The sequence below is a fragment of the Cyprinus carpio genome, unplaced genomic scaffold, assembly GCF_018340385.1.
Source record: "Cyprinus carpio isolate SPL01 unplaced genomic scaffold, ASM1834038v1 S000006707, whole genome shotgun sequence".
NCBI lineage: Eukaryota > Metazoa > Chordata > Actinopteri > Cypriniformes > Cyprinidae > Cyprinus > Cyprinus carpio.
In genome coordinates this window covers 74,991-88,206 of record NW_024879316.1, presented here as the reverse complement: position 1 = coordinate 88,206, position 13,216 = coordinate 74,991, and the positions used below count along the sequence as shown (strand labels likewise).

At 39.1% G+C, this 13,216-nt stretch overlaps 2 pseudogenes; both read left to right on the top strand.

Moving 5' to 3' along the window:
- The first annotated feature begins 3,325 nt into the window (after window positions 1-3,325).
- LOC122144529 lies at window positions 3,326-4,053 on the top strand (annotated as a pseudogene).
- Window positions 4,054-4,320: 267 nt separating this feature from the next.
- Window positions 4,321-11,092, top strand: LOC122144528 (annotated as a pseudogene).
- The last annotated feature ends 2,124 nt before the right edge of the window (window positions 11,093-13,216 follow it).

The window sequence follows — 13,216 nt, the reverse complement described above, 5'->3', positions numbered from 1 at the left end:
CTTCACATGATACAGCCAACATTGAGCACAAGAAAAGCTTGAGATTGATAAAGACTGGAGCAATGGCGCTGAATCCTTCAGCAGCCATTACCCAGTCTTTAATGTCAATCTCAAGAAACTTTTTCTTATTATCAATGCTGGGAAACAGTTGGGCCAAGCTTAATATTTATGTGGAAACTTTTTTTCAGGATTTATTAATGGATAGAAACTTCAGAAAGAAAAAACATTTATTTGAAATTATTCTTTTGTAGCATTTTGTGTAAATGTATTTGCTGTCATTTTTGATCAGTTTAATGCAATAACGCTGAATAAAAAATGTTTAATAAAAACAAAACAAAAAAAAAAAAACCAACATACTGACCCTAAATGAATGGAATTGAATGTCTGATCAATCTAAATGCGTGAAGTGCAGGTGTGTGTACCCCCACCACCACCACCAGGGACCAAATGTCCTAAATAACAGTTATCCAACACGTCATGTCTGGGCACACAACCACAAGTGATGTTCTGGAAACACTAAAAGAAGATGAACTTTGCTATAATGTCTGGTGGCAAAATACGTTTATTATAATAGCAAGAAGGGGTATTCTTAAATCAAGCCAGGAAGAGAACATAAGATCCTGAGTGGAAAGTTCCCCTGGAGAGAAAGCACCTTAGAAAATAAATGGATTTGAATGTCTTAGCCTCCAGGTAATGCTGGGTTTATACATTGTGGATAGAGATGTAGAGAACTCATGCTGCAAATTGATGTGTAGGATCAGACTGAGGTAATGACAATAATCTGGGCTCATACAAGGGGGAGGTAGGAAGGTACAATTCTCTTTATTGTTACATAACTTTATCTCCCCCAAGATAAATCATGTACCAGCAAAAGATGCATAAAAGATTGTGAACTTAAGAGTAAATTCATGTAAAATATAGCCAATATCTGTTAAAAGTAATATCTGTTTTACATGATAATGACAGACAAGCTAACTTTAAACGGGCTAACCTTTTCACTGCTGCCTTTCAACTTTTGAGAACATCTGCAGCTTCCCTACACATCCAATAAAACAAAAAAATAACCATTAAGTTAAATACAGGGCTGAACAGTCAGAGGCTGATGATAAACACTCATGGACTTTCACTTTGTCCATTTCTCTAAGTCAGGTGTTGGAAAATCATCGCCTTTTATTGATTTTTCATGCAAGTCACAAGTGAGAAGCATATACCTTATTAATGTGTGTCTTACAGTTACCTAACTTTTTTAAGCTCTTCTGATTGTGCATTAAAAATAGAAAATTGCAAATCTCTGGAATGGACAATAGGTCCATAAATCGCAGCACTAGGCACCTCTAATCTGTTATGTCTGATTCACACTGGGGGGTGTTGACAGGGCTGAATTCCTCTGTGATAATACATAATTTTAAGCCTTTCTGGGAACATCATGGCCAAACAGCAGGATGCCAAAATAGTTGGTTGTCTGAGTTTGTGTGACTGTGCATAATGGATAGAGGTTTCTTCATGCATTCATGGTACTGTGTGAATTTCTCAGTAAGAATCTAACACTCTACAGGAATATTCAAAAATGCCTTTGATTAAAAATTGGTCTAACATTATCATTTATGCAGAATTTACATATGATCATAACACCGGCATACGTTGAATGAAATACAGATTTTTTAATCTAAGAAGACAATAACTTTGGATTACTTTATTTAATAAAACCACTTGCCTTTATAATTTACCATGCAAGCATTATAGTATTTTATATCAGGTTTAAATACATTGATCAAATCAAATATAAAGATATGGTTTGCTCATAACGCTGTTGAGTGTATTTATCTTCACAGGCCTGGCTTTCTCTCTCTCTCTCTCTCTGTCTCTCTCTCTCTCTCGCTTTCCAATACCTGCTATCACCTGCTCTCTTCTCTCACATCCTTTGGCAGCTGCACAGTAAATGTGCATCGTCTTATCAATCAATAAACCCATCACATGTGTGAAATGCAGCTATAGTCCAAAGGAACATTTACCTAAATAACTGAATATGCCTGATTTAGAGTCTCATTTAGAGGGTAATGTATATTCTAAAAACCTTAGAAAAAAAAAAGGCAGCTGAATGTTTCATGTGTTCAGTTCACAGGGAAGTTCATGATGAGAGTATAATGTATATCAGACCATTATAGAAAGGAAAATCTCTTTACATATTGTTTTCGAGCTTTCTGACTATTTTGCCCCGGTTTTTTTGATCATTGCCAGCCAAAGCGCAGCCGCAACAACAATTGTTCCTCAAAATGAAGCGGCACCAGGTAATTTTATTTATTTATTTATTTTTTATCTGGCAGTAATTATTATTATTATTTTCATGATTATGTAATGAAACCGAAGAACAAAAAATGTTATACATTTTAACGCGCCAGCACTTTCTGACCAAGTCAGTTTGATTGCCTGTGCAGAAAGGAAGCATTCTCTCCTGTCCAGTGCAGACTGCGGATAACTGTGCCAGATTCTATCAAAGAAGGCTACAATGTGGTAAGATATGTGACTGTATCAGTCGATTTTTATTCTTTCAGTTTTTCTAGAAAAAAATAAGTACATACAAAAATATTTTAGATTGCAATTTAAATAAAGAAAAGAAATTCAAAGTGTTGGATTTCATGTCATTTTTATTTCATGTCAAAGCTTAAAAGCACAGTTTTCAAAAATATTGATAATTAATTATTTTAAAAGTTATGGAATTTAATCCAAATTACATGTGAACAGGAGTGTAGATTGTGTGTGGTTGTGGGGTGCCAGAAGTCAGAAGGAAAAATAATTTCTTTATTGTATTTGTACAATAAACGAAAGAAGCCCTAGTAAATAAACTTAAATACTAGTAAGGTTAAGGAAGGAATGCTAACACGGCTTGCCAAAATACCCCACAAAACAAAGTCATCCTTCGGAATTTTCATGCAGATCGGTCCCCGCTTGCTCGGTGTGGGACAGTGCTTGGTGACCAATCAGAGCCACTCTGAACGCAATTCCAATCGTAAACGTGCGCCAATAGCGTGAGAGCGGGGGCGTGATTTCTGCTCGCAACGCTCCGCGAGGCATGGGTTTAGTCAGAGTGCCAGCTGCACAGGGAGAGTGTGCATCCTTGGCGTGGCATGCGAATGGGAGATTTTTCTGCTGCGGCGCATTAACTTGCTTCACTTTCTCATCTTGCCACGGACTGGGCCGAACGTTGTGAGTAGTAATTCTGGCTTACATCACCAAAAATGGCTCGGAGTAATATAACAGAACAGCGACAACGTAGAGCGTGTCATGCTGCACATTGTTTTTCTTTTATACTGGACTTTGTGTCTCGATGGCATCTGCACAGGGATTTGAGAGTTGTGGGTTAACATACGGTTTAAAGATCTAACCTTCAGAGGAGGCGATTTCTTGTTGCCAATAAGGAGTACGGGTGTACCTTTCGGCAGATCTGTCTATATTGATCCAATCAATGGATCGGTTATCCAAGTGTCAGGCCCGGAGACAAGTGCACCGTAACAGTTCTGGAAAATTACCCGCTGTCACAGAGACCGGGACAGCTGTCCCCGGAAAAAGTTTTCCTTGTGAATTTGGTACCAATGATGGTAACATATATCGCGCATTTCGGATCCAGGAGCCCTTCAACAAGACAGAGTAAGACTTCAGTCTCAGACTATGATACTCGAGACTGAGTACATTCATCATTCCCTTTAGATGGAAGTTGAGGTGATTTTCACTCAAGCTTGAGATTCTTACCACAACACATGCCCTGTAGTTGTAGAGAAGCTGCTTGGAATGAGTAATATCCTATTCATAATGAAAATCCTGGAGTTTACTTATGATAGAAAATGCTCATTTGTGTAAAGTTACATCCTGTCCAGTGGCAGCTCATTAACCCAGGTATGGAAGAGCTGATTGATAATGGAAAATTTGTGTGTGAAACCGTGTGGATCCCTGTGTCTGGAATTGTGTTCAGGATGGACATTCGCTATCAGCATACTTTTGCACATCGGTTCTCCAAACCGAGATTATCTGCCCATGTATTTAGAGTTTACAAGATAAAGAAGCAAATGTACTGAAGAAGAGTTTTTTCCAAATCGATGGTGATTATAAAGGAGCGAGGAGGAAAACACAGCTCCTTAAAACCCGAGTTTTTGTAGCAATGATGATGATGAGATAAAGTTGGACAAGTTTGTAATGACTGCCATAGACCCAATGCTATGCTTTGCCGCTGAGGATTGTGGAATCTAATCCTGGGATGATTTAATCTTCAACATCACTCCTCCGCTGTCCTTTGGAGGAGGGCTAACATTGTGAGCAACGGATGACATGGAATTTGCCCATCACGTCTTTTTACTCAAGCAGACCCTGAAAAGATTCTTAAAAATAGCCTACAAGAGGCCTCCCTCCGTGGATTTCAGATGTGGAGGAGAATTTTCCAAATTGAGTTGAAGTTGTAGATACTGAGGGGGTCATTTATTCAGACCCCGTTGGGCATTTATGATAGTGGGTTTTAAAACCCATGAACAACTTAGCTCCAGTTTGTGGACCCCTAAACACTGTCCAACTGCGTTTATGAGGGTCAGTCCAGGCCATGTCCCAGCTCACAAAACCTACAAATTAGTGGACGAGGACAACTTAGGACCACGGTCCAAGATCACAGTTATTAATGGCCTTCGCACATGGAAGAAGCTCACAGTTCTGGGGTCCAGGCGAAAATTCTTCACCCCAGCAGATTCTTAATTTAGGGAAGCGTCATCTACCAGGCACGATGGCAGCGATTACATACAGCGATAAATACTCATTCTTAGAATGACAGATGGAAAAACTGAAGTTGAGTTTCTATTTCCCATCACTGTGGTGCCAAAACTGATGATGGAACCATCCCATAATCAATGCCAACACAGGCTTTAGTGTGTTAAAAAACCAAATGGGATGCCCTTTTCTTCTTTAATGCGTAGTGCAAGCAGATATATAGACTCTGAAGGGATTCAACCATTAAATTCATCATGGTGCGTCCATACTCTACAATATGAGAAGTGATACTTCGTACATCAGATGCAACCGGAGGATCCATCCACATGGAGGTTCAATATGCCCAAGATGAAGATGTATGAGAGAAGTAGTGACAGAATGGTTCACAGCACGACATTACAGAAGGCAAAGCTGTTTTTATTACAGGCATATCGGACCCCATAATACAAAGACCCATCATGGACCCAGTTGTTTTCCATGTTACAAGACGAACAAAACGACCCCACCAAACCAATCAGGTGAGAACTCCTTTTATCATCAAAGTTCTCCCCATTGATGATATATACCACCAGAGCTGTATCCCGGGACCAACTCTGCAATGTGGACCGTTCATATGAGTACCAGCTCACCTATTTTCGGAAAGAAGTTCTTGGGGGGGGGGCGCCTACACAGACTTTTTTGGATCAAAAAAAGACCTCAGATACAGAGTATTTAAAATACACAATTACCAAGCCCACCCACCCGACACAGATTGAGAACAGCCCTGGCATTCTAGGAAGCATCGTTTTTAACTGAGAGTCCAAATTCAGAGTCCACCGAGTTCACATCAGGCACAGATAAATCGATCACAAGATAGCCTACAAACCTTCCTGATCTAGAGCTCGGAATAACCCCACATGTGGGTGTGCAGTTCCATTACAAAGTTGAGTGACAACGGCAGGAAACAGCGCCAATGGAGTTTTCACCATATTTTTGACAGCCTGTTGACAACAAGCCTACCCAGAATCCACCCACACAGGCTTAACCGTGCAAGAACGAGGGGTGCATGTCATCGACAACGTGCCGAGCTGCGACACCACAGATGCTGACACGGACAGCTCACAGATTCCTGTTTTACAATAACCCAGCCTCCAAAGCACGGCCAGGTTAAGTACACTTCTTCACTGATATGGACTAAAGGGAATTCATTTAATGTGGAAACGATATATCTTTTGGCAGAACTGTCTTACATTCATAATGGTGATGAGTCAACCAGCGAGTTCTCTTCCAGTTGGGATTATCAGTGATGGTTGTCCACGTTGTCACAATCACCGTCAGGAATTCAATTGTGAAGCCTATTGATGATTGGAAGACACCCACACCATCAGCCTTCCAGAGGGCACTATTGGGTCTTACATAGAAGTTTTGGAGAATGGAGTGACTGAGATCACCACCAACGTCGTGCAGGGTCGAGGACTGAGGACACTGATGACCTCAGGCTGACCTTTATCGTAGAAGACCCCCGCCAGTGTTTGGTGAAGTATTAGTAAATGGTGTGTGCCCTCCAATAGAGATTCACTCAAGCAGACATCATTAGTGGATTGGTTAGTGTATGCACATAAACAGTGAGGGGAATTGAGCCCTTGGACAAACAAAAACATGACTTCTTTATGTCTTACGCTTACTGATATGTCTGAATGACTGGATAGTTGTTGGGAAATAAAAACTCAAAGGGGTTCGCGTGCAAGGTACAATTTTGCCATTGGATAGTCAGGCCCCTGAGGTCTTTGTGGGCCCGCAATTCATTGTCGTGGCGTGTGAGAAAAAACATTATCGAAATTTCAACATATTAGTGCTAATGACCCTCGACACCCCTAAGGTATGATTCTTGCCATAATTATTGTAAGCCCACCTCAGGCTATGTAGAAAACACATTCCCCTGCACCAGGCTCTGAGAAATCCAGATCAGGGATTCCTATTAGCGCTTTCACCACCATAAAGATATTCGGAAAAACACATTTATACGTGCAAAGTATTCATAAAGGTGTCGAGCCAGTTTGAGGACAGGTTTACTTTCAGTGTTCAGATGGGGAATAAACCTTTCAGCGAAACGAAACTTTTTCCCAATCGTGATAATCCCATCCAATGACGAAAAGCCAGATCTCCATATGAGAGAGTTTTGTTGTGATGGAAGGCATGAACATTGTCATTGACACTCCAATATTAAACGGTGCTGATGCTGACATTCCAGCGGATGAGCTTACGTTTATTATTTCAAAACTTCCAAAACATGGATACATCCTTAATCAGTTAACCTCAGGTACTATTCCTGTCACAAACTTCACACACTCGATCAGATACAAGAGGCTTCAAGTAGTGTCTACGAGCATGATGATTCAGAAACCACAGAGGATAGTTTTGATGTTCTACTTACGATGGCAAATTCACAGCTGGAAGGGAAAACCGTCATGATTATGGTCATTTTGGTTGACGATGAAACCCCAAGGATGGCGATTAATGATGGCCTTGAAATAGAAGTAGGAGAGGTGAAAATAATCAGCAATCAAGTTTTAAAAGCCCACTGATCTGGATACAGAAAGACAGCATTGCTGACATACATCATCCGTTATGGACCAAATCAAAGGGTTTTTACAAAAGCGAACACCATTTGGAGCTCTAGAAAACATAACTGTTGGAATGAACTTCACACAAAATGAGGGCCGACCAAGATATGATTGTGGTACATTCACAATGGACAAGAGGGAGTTCGTGACCTTATCAAATTTGATGTTACTGATGGCATTAACCCGTTTGATTGACAGATACTTCTATGTAACTATGGTGGAATAGATATGGTGTTTCCCTGATGTGATCAGCAAAGGTGTTTCTCTGAAAGAAGAGGAAGGGTGACTCTAACCACAGACCTGCTCAGCACTAGTGATCATAACAGCCCCGATGAACACTTGGTGTTCACACCATCACACGTGCCCCTATACGACGGACACTTAGAGTGCACTGATGTACCCGGGATGCCCATTAGTTCATTCACTCAGCTCCAACTAGCTGGAAATAAAATTTACTACATCCACACTGGCTGATGATGAGGTGAAGATGGACAGCCTTTGAGTTTTGAGGTGACTGATGGCTACAATCTTGTGTTCCGCACCTTCCGTGTGTCCCAATTACGGATGTGGACAATAAAAAGCCTGTTGTCACCATTCACGGTCATGGTTGTTTCATGAAGGTGAAAATAAGTTAATCACTCTTTTGAGTTGACGGTGGAGGACCGTGACACCAGTTGATCACCTTTTAAAGTTTACAATCACCCAGGTGCCTGTACCGGCAAGTTGCTGTTTAACAACACCCGACCTGTAAACTTCCTTCACCAAGCAGGACCTGAATGAAAAACATGATACGTTATAAACATGATGGAACCGAGTCTGCCTCCGACAGCTTTTTCGTTTACTGTTACGATGGAACTCACACAGACTTTTATGTGTTCCCTGACACGGTTTATGCAACTCGCAAGCCCCAGATGATGAAAATCGCAATTTATCCAGTGGACAATGGAGTTCCACAGGTTTTGACTAATAAGGGTGGTACAACATAAGAATTCTCCCTACTGGTCACCTTGGGTTCTGATCACTAGTAAAACATTAAAGGCAGAAGACAGAGACAGCCCTCACCGAGCAGTCACTTTTAAAATTACTGTGGCTACTGAGCATGGGTACCTCACTGACTTGGGGAAAGGCAATGCCACTATCACCACATTCACACAAGGTAAGTTTTGTGATATCAGTTAATACAAAATATGCTATATTAATTTAAAAAAATATTAAATCAATTAATGGTACTTAGTTAGGGCTGCACAATTAATCGAATTTCTAATCGCGGTTACAAAATATGGATGCCACAATTACGTAATCGTTCAAAGTGGCCAATTAATCGTTCAAAGTTCACTTAAGGTAATCTGTGTGCTTAAGGCGTTTTTTTTTTTTTCTTTCTACATGTTATCTTAAGGTTTTTTTTCATTATGTTAATTTAGTTTTTAGTATAACATTATAATACCATTCATATTTTTTACTTTTTTATAATTTAAAGAAGAAACCAATCTGATGTATAGTTGACATCTGAGACTTAATACTTTAGAAAATGTGATGGTAAAATACTGGATAACATGCAATCTAATAATACTGTATTAAAGTCATAACTCATGCAAAAAGGAAAATACTGTGATCATTTATTCACCCCCATGTCATTACAGACCTTTCATGCACAGAAGGTGATCTTTTTGAAGAATATCTTGGCTGCTCATTTACATTAATAAAAGTGAATCTGGACTGAGTTTGTCAACTCGTGTTTGAAAATAAATAAATAACTAAATAAACCACTAAAAATATGCTTAAAGTTGTTTACCATCTCATCTCCCGGCCTGGCCAGATGAAAACCCTTCTGAAACATGATGGGAGACTGGTAAACAAACTTGTCTCTGTCTATCTGTCTATCAATCAATCATCAGGGCAGTTACAAAATGACAGAAAGGCACCATAAAATAAAGGATGATTTGGAGCTTGACAGCATCTTTTATCTTTCAGTTTTATTATATGGAGAAGAGCAGCCTGGATAGAAGGGTGAATAAATTGACAATTTTCATTTTTGGGTAAATTGTTTTATGATCCTAAATGATAGGTCTTGCTATGTTCTCAACAGTGTTATGAAGGAGGATTTGTCCTGAAATATTGAAAGAATATCTGAAAAAGTGTGCACCTTGTGACACATTTCGCGCAAAATGTTTTTTTTGCCATCAAAAAAGAGCAATATAGTATTCATTGTTTAAAAAGCAAACAGTTGTTAATGTGTTACACAAGTCATAGAGTTACAGTGAAAGAACCTGAGCTCTTAGTATAATTGTAAAAACTTGTAAATGTCAAAACTAGCAGGGGGGCATGCTCAACTTGCCACTGTGCTTCCCCTTTCTAATAAAGCTGGTTTTTTTCAGGATTCTCTTTGAATATTTCAAGGTAATTTAGCACAGTTGGGGGCTGGGGGTGATGGTGTGGACTACTGACAGTAAATAAAGTTGCTGCTCCCTTGTGGGCATTTGAAAAATGATGGTTTTACATTTTTATGAGCTGGCCGCTTTGAAGAGAAATGTTTTGACATAAAATATTGAAGATAGGCTAGAGCTGTGGATGTAACACCCTCTCAGAAAAACCACGTACATGAAATGCACTCCAAAGTTTGAGCACAAGAGAGGGCGGTGGATAAATGAATAGATGGGTGCCTGCTGGAGACCTGCTGCTCTTTATGGCTCCTTTCAGTCAGAAGGGAATTGATGTACCACAGCTTCAGAGCTTCATATTTCTTTCAGTCTAAATTAAACACTGCCCAGCTGATACATCTCAGACATAATGTAGTTTGGTGCCTGCAGAGCTCTGTGCATGAGCAAATGGGCAAAATGCCCTTATTTGAAAGTGCTTTTTAACCTGGTTCATATAGACCCTGTCTCAAATGGCACCCTGTGCCCTTATGGTCCTCCTCAGAGTCTGGATCAGGGCTATACTTTTAGGAGAAAAATGGCAAGAATTGTACTGCACAAAAGTCTTAGGCCATTAGTATTTTCACAAAAAAAAAAAAAAAAAAAAAAAGCCAGTTATTTCAAGTTTCTTCAAGCATCTTGGAGACATTGCCACAGTTTTTCTGGGTTTAGTCTGCCTCAGCATTTCTGTATCTTCATGTAATCCTGGATGATGGTGAGATCAGATCTTTGTGTGGAGCACTGGCTGTCGTTAGACTCCTTATGCAAACACAAAGTCTCACTGGATTATTACAATTAATGGAAAAAAAGAATGTTTGGAAATGCAAACTGATATTTCCTACTGACACACTTTATTTCATTTAATATATGGAATGTTTACATTTGAGTATATGAACATTCTAAAAATATATATACCATATTTCTCTGTAATGGTTGATTTTGCTTAGACAATTGTGGCATTCTGAAAAATCTGAACTGTATGATAAAACGGATCTATATAGTATCGTTAATATAAAGCAATAAAGTGAATCAGAGCTTAGCTTATAATCTAATATAGTTTAAAAAGTAACTCTTCCTTTTGAATGTTTTCATCCTTCAGCTGACATCGATGACATGCATATATGCTACGTGCTTCGAGATGGAGACAACGCCACTAGCGACACATTCCCCTTTTCCATTGAAGACAGTGGTAAGATATTGCAACCTCTTTTTATTGTTTTTGGCCTCAGGATGTTTAGAATATGACTGGTTGGATTACAGACGTGTTCATCCCTATCTGCATCATCCTTCATTTCTTTGTGTGCTCACCAAGTGCTTGTGAAGGAGTGACTGTGCGAGAGCAATAACTAGAATCCGTGAGTTAGTTCCGTCTGGGATGTCTTTTGATTGACACGTTGGCATATTGAACTGGAAAACTTTAATAGAGCTTTGGTTGGGGTTTAATCATTTTATTGAAAAACGTTTTTCAATCTCAAACTTTCTCTGATGGGTTGAATGAAGCTGTCCAATTATAAACCCACGAAGTGCACTTAGCACCCAGCGAAGTCCCAGAAAGCATTATTAAGGACTTATTGCTTGACTGCCAAAAAAATGAAGCTGATATGTTAGAAACAAGTGCTTCACTTTGAGGATGACTTGCGTGATGAAATCTTTTGTCTGTATTTAGCCACCATAATATAATTTGAGAAGGGTGATTGTCTGTCTTAATGAGGGCCATTTTCAGGCTAATTAGGTAATGCTGACTAAGTTTATGATAGTTTTGAAATTCTGATAGATAAGATACATTTTTACAAAGATCAGCTCCATTCCCTCATTATTTGATTTTCTTGTCTATCGTCCTACTTGCCTTTCTTCTTTCTTTTTGTATACACAGCCCACTTGAAAACATTAAAGGTTTCTGCTTTTACGTATGCAAATGCCGATTGCTTGTTTTAGTGGGCTTTGAGGACACTTTATGTTCCAGAGACCCTCCTGACAGCCTGTTCATTGTTCTCCTATGCCATGGCTATAAAGAAACATGCTATTTTGTAAATGCCACCGTTTCTCTTTTCCCATGACTGAAGAAATGCTCTCACCTCCCACTCCCAATCTTCTGTAGCCACAATGGAATCATCTAGTGAAAACCAGTGTCATTTCACACGATTCTGTACAGAAAATGTAGATCGATTTTTTTTAAGAGGATGGGAGAAGACTCAAAGTGTTTTGCATGGTTTTAGTCATATGATGAGTTTGAACTCTTCTTGAGTAGGTTAATTTGTTGATCTTTTGCTTTCTATCATAAAAGCATTAGATGTAGACTGACTTGATTTTTATGGATTTGGCATTCAATACTGTTGTTCTAGGTGCATGCTAATTAGATTATTCATTGACTGGCACAAAGAGCCTGTGTCTAACAGAAGTTGGCACGAGGTGTGTGTGTCTTCTGAAGTTTGGCAATTCTACAATGGGATTCTGCAGAATGTTGTATAAACTCTCCTTTCAAAAGGGCTCAAGATGCCCTCATTGTGTCTTGTGGCACTTATTCTTTTCTAAATGAAGTTTTCTTTCATTTTGCTGCTTGTCAAATGATTATGAGGAATCCTGTGCTTTTTTCGGTTATTAAGTCTTTTATGCTCATCAAGACTGCATTTATTTGACCAAAAAACAGTAATATTGTAAAATTGTGCTGCTTAATGTTTTATGGAAGCTACTGTAAATTTATTAGTGTTTTTTTTTTGATAAATAGAAGGTCCAAGAGAACAGCTTTTATTTGAAATAGTTGTTTGTAACATTTTAAATGTCTTTACTCTTGCTTTTGCATCCTTGTTGAATAAACAAATTAATTTCTTATAAAAATCCTACTGACTCCAAGCTTTTGAACAGTATAGTATACATACATAAAAGTGTGTTAAATTATGTTTCCTACTGTTAGTAGTACAGTAAGTTGCCTTGATTTTTCTTTTGTTTTCTTCACATATCACGTCACATGTCTTTTATTCGAATTGTTCATTTGTTAGAACTTGATTTCTGAATGCCGAGAACCGCTGTACATATTCAGTGTGTGGTTCCCTAGAAATGGTTTGCACCTCTTTAAATAGACAGAATTTGTCCTCATGAAACGACGGTGAAATGGACTTGATAAGATCTAGAGGCCCCCCTGGTATGCCTTAACATTTGCTTACTGGTGAGTGCTGGTCCTCCCCATGAGAGAGTGTCTTACATGTTTCATATTGTGCCCTCCAGGTGAACCGATGAGCAAAAAGACAGACACATTAAGGAAAGTCTGAAAACCAACCCAAGACTTTGCTTCGATGTGGTCACCTTTTCTCAACTGTAGTGGAAGTTGTTACCTTAATCATATTGGATGTTTTTTCATTAACCATCCATTAGTCTTAGTGGCATCCCAGTTCCCTAATCATTTGATTCATTTTGAGGTGTTTTCATACTGTGTAGCAATATTCGGATGCAAAAATT